The sequence below is a fragment of the Lactuca virosa genome, chromosome 3, assembly GCF_052849685.1.
Source record: "Lactuca virosa cultivar CGN04683 chromosome 3, Lactuca_virosa_CGN04683_v6, whole genome shotgun sequence".
NCBI classification, from domain to species: Eukaryota; Viridiplantae; Streptophyta; class Magnoliopsida; order Asterales; family Asteraceae; genus Lactuca; species Lactuca virosa.
In genome coordinates this window covers 423058255-423063060 of record NC_136428.1, presented here as the reverse complement: position 1 = coordinate 423063060, position 4806 = coordinate 423058255, and positions in this window count along the sequence as shown.

Sequence of the window (4806 nt, the reverse complement as noted above, 5' to 3'; positions counted from 1 at the left end):
CTTGAAATCATGGCTTTTTGCCCTAATACTCAAGAACGACAAAGGAAACCCATAGCCACACATATATGGTGGTCTGTGGTGGAAAGTGGAGCCACTCACCGACGACAAGAGACTGCCGGTGGTGGTCTAATGATGGATTCGTGATAGTCTTGATAACAAACCACCCCCAAACTTCCAAATACTTAGAAAATGGAGAGGCAATGCAATAACACACCTCACATAGGAACACCCACCTAACCATATCCACCTTTCAGTGGTTTGTGGTTTGTGGTTATAGAAATCACACCGACAGCATAGGCTGCCGTCCATGGTGGTGGTGACGTGATTTTGAACAGAAAAGAAAAAAAGATGGAGAATGTGGTTGATACCTAAATAGAATGGGTGATGGATGGCTTGCTTCTCTTCCCGACGCCCCTACTTCACGTTGGTTATCCTCCCTCCGGCAGCCCTCCTTCAAAACACGAAGAAACCATACTCTTTGGCCGCCAAAATGGTACACGAACCCAAGGATGGATGAAACTAGGGTTTAGTTCCTTTAATTTTGATCCTTAAGTGAAGTCGGCCCCACGACTAGAGCCCAAAGTTGTTCCCGTCACAAAACAAAGGGGTATGATGCGAATTTTTCATTTTTGTCCCTAACTATCCCATAATGACAGTTCCTACCCCCTAAACGAAATCCTTGACAAAAGAAGTTTCGGTTTTAACACTTTTAGCTCCTAATCCCTTAATACTTTTCATTGTTGATTCTTGAATGCTATTACTCTCAATGGTTTTATATTATCTTCAATTATCCATTTATTTAACTAGTTATTTTACCTTATTATTATTATCATTTTATTTTATTTTTGTATTATTTTCTTTATTTATTAATTAACCACCTCCAATTTATAAAATATCTTTTATTTGAGCATTCACCAATATAGTTCTTTAAAATATAAATCCCTAATCATATAATTATTCTTATAAATTCACAAAATCATTTTTGAAATTACTAATGAGAAATTGGGCGTTACAAATTTTTTCTTTCAACTATATCATTCTGCTGTGGAGTGTAAGGCGAAGCGAAATTGTGAGAAATCCCTTTGTTAGGCAAGAATTCTTCAAACGCGTGATTTTTCAATTTCGAACCGTTATCACTACGAATTTTTTGAACTATCTTTCGTAATTTTAGCTCCACCTGCTTTATGAAATCTATCATTTTCTGAGTTGCATCAGATTTCCGTCTAAGAAAGAATACCCAGGTGAATCTTGAAAAATGTTCGACAATAACCAAAATGTATTTGTTACCACCAATACTCTCGATGGTTTAAAGACCACGGAGATCAATGTGTAATAGTTCCAGTGGTTCAATGATTTTGGTATTTATAATTGAGGAATGACTTTTCTTGCTTTGTTTTCCGAGCTCACATGCAGCACATAAGTGTTGCTTTTCGAATTTCAGAAGCGGTAGCTCGCGAACGAGATCACCAATTACGAGCTTGTTGATGTCCTTAAAATTCAGATGAGAAAGCCTTCTGTGCCATAACCAACTATCATCCGAAGAGGCTTTCCTAGGCAAGCAGATAGAAGGTTTTCCTTGGATCATATTCAGATTTAGAGGATACATCTCTCCTTTCCTTCTAGGCTTCATAAGTACAACTTTAGATTTCTTTTCAATAACTTTTGTACCGTCGTCAGCAAAAGACACTTTCAGACCTATACATACAACCAATTGAGAAACACTGATTAGATTATGTTGCAAGCCCTCAACGTAAGTTACCTTCCGAATTGTGAATTCGCCATTTGTGATCATGCCATATCCTTTTATCTCACCTGTGGCATTGTTTCCAAACTTCACTCTTCATCCATCCTTTAAAGTCTGAAACTCGCACAAATCCTCTTTCCTTCCTGTCATGTGACGAGAACAACCGCTATCGATGTACCATTCTGAATCATACTGTTCGTCACGCATAACCTGCAAAATTTAGAGAGTTTTAGGAACCCAAACTAACTTGGGTCCTTGTGAGGATTTCTTTTGAACAGGGAAAATTTTTGTTTTGTCAACCCAAAATGATTTTCTTGTTAAAGCACAGTTCATCCCTTTTGCCATTTTAAAAACTTCAACTTTGTTATCACAAAGATTAATTTCAACAACATTAACTTTTTGTTGAATGTGTCCTTTGAATATCTGAGCCATTCTTTTTTAAAATTCTTTTTCCTCCTTTTTCAATTTTGATTCGCACTCTTTGAGAGTAATTTCTGGTTCCGAAGTAATTTTGTTTTTAACCTTAAAATCTTGTGGTTTGGCACTTGGTTTCAAAATCCGTAACTTTTGTGAACAACTTTGATTGGAAAAAAAGCTTGACTTTTGTTTCAGAATTTGAGATGAATCGTTATTTTGATTAGAATATCGTGTTGTGTTGATAGAACTTTGATTGGAATTTATTTTCTTCAAAAAAACGCTTTCTTTATTTCAAATTATTTCTATATCTAGCATTCAATTGTCTTTTCTTTGCAATCAATTCTTCAGCAGATTTGTGAATGTTAGATTTCGGTTTTTCCTTTCTGACTGGCGTTTATTAGGACATAATTTGTGGTTTATACTTTACTTTATATGGCTTTTAGAGTTCTCGGTCAAGGAACGAAAACACCATGTATTCGGTATTGTTTGGACCGAAATCACCATGTGATTTCGGTGAGCTTAATGATGCTTTCGGTTCGGTTCTGGGCTGGGCTTCTGTAATTAGGTCTAGGTAGATAAGGTATTGATTCAGCCGTGTAAATGGTTGGTTATTCCATTAGCTGATTTCGAGTTTAGAGAGATAGAGAGAACCGAGAAACATAGAAGATCTTATGTACCCGACTATTAATCAATAATAGTGTGCATTGAAGATTCGATAATTGTGTTCTTAATTGATTATAATTGTTTCACATTAATCATTAGATTGGGATTCCGCACCAATTCTAGTGACTTCGATTGATACGTTAGATCGGGTTTGACAATTGGTATCAGAGCAAGGTTTGGTATCAATCGAATTGGCAAGATATTAACCGTTTCTTGGAATTTTTCTTGGTGTTTCTAAGTTCCTTTTGACAAAAATTGTTGCTGCTGTTCTTTGTGTTATTCACTACATTGGAGATTTTGATCGAAATTGGTTTTGATAAATTACCAATTTCGTGTTTCCGGTATTTTTGGGAGTTTTTCGAACTGGTCTGGACACTTTCGGAGGCAAGTTTAAGTTCTCGGCTAGGTTTTAGTGATTTCGGCGGCTATCAGTGTTCTCGGTCAGCAACTAGGTCAATTATCTAGTTTTCGGTCTGACTTTGTGTTCGGTCAACGATCTTGGTCAAACAGAGTTTTCTGTCAACGTTTTCGGTCAAGAATCTTGACTTTTGACTTTTCGGTTAAACCTAGTAGTTTTTAGTTAAATCATATACTTTTCGGCTTACAATGGACTCATACAACACCTCTCTTTCAATAATGCAAAGTGATCTTGATTCAGTTATGGGGACAACAAATCGAATTCCCCGATTGCTAACTGTTGATGGATTTCCTGAGTGGAAATTCGTATTTGAGAAGTATGTTAAAATGAAGAATATCAAAGTGTGGAGAAGCTTCCTCAGAGGTCCAGGCAAGATCACAACCACTCTAGATGATGAAGCTAAAAGTGTGGTTGATAAGCCTATAGATGACTACATTAATGAGGATTTCGATAAGATTGAAGATGATGAAAAGGCACTGGCTATTCTTACCATGGCTTTGTCCCCTGACATCGCTCAAGGTTTCCGGGAGTATAAATTTGCTAAGGCTTTGTGCGAAGCCTTGATTCAGGTGTATGAAGGGAATGAGGATATGAACCAAAGCAGACAGGATTTGCTTCGTCAAAGATTCAGCATGTTTAATCATGTTGTTGGGGAGACTCTGGAAGTCCAGTTGCAACGCTTTATTACTTTCAACACAGAAATGAGCACTGTTGGAATTGTTTTGTCTCACTCTGAGATAAATAAGAAGCTGCTCAATTTACTTCCCAAGAATTGGGATATGAATGTGTATGAGATGAAGAAAACAAAGGACCTGAGCAAACTCTTTCTTGCCGAAGTGATGGCTATCATCAAGGCATGTGACATGGATGACAAGCAGAGAGAAATTAATCATGTCACTTCCTACTCAACTGCACGCTTAGGAGCATCAACTAACAATGAATTTTTAGCTACGCCATCGCATCATGCTCCTCCATCTTTTGGTTTACCAATGGCATCTTCAAACTCTTCTACGTCCAGTTCCACCACCAAATCCACCTCGCAGATTCCACCCGCTACCAAAGGAGCTGAAGAAAACATGGTTGTGATGGTTGGATTCATGAACTGCTACAATGCCTTTTTTGCTGGTGAATTAGTTTCTCCAGTTATGATTGGAGAACTCAATCAAATTAACCCTGAGGATGTTGAAGAGATTTACATATCATGGCAAATTGCTATGGCGCTGTTCAGGGCGAAGAAGTTCACTCAGCGAACTGGAAAGAATAGCCAGGGAGTGAACGTGGATAAGAAAGTGGGCTTCAACAAGAGCAAGCTGCAGTGTTACAACTGTCACGAGGCAGGTCATTTTTCTCGTGAGTGGACCAAGCCAAGAGTAGAGAATAATGATGAGAGGGCTTTGGTTCCAGCTGGAAACAACAGAGAAGCACCTCTGAATAATGAGAATGCTATGGTGGCATAGTAGTTTTCGTGGGAAGATCAGATGAAAGCTCTCAATCTCTCTGAAGATGGAAGAGCTAATCTTGCTCAGATTGAAGATGGCGAGGATGCAGATTTGGCTGAGGAAAA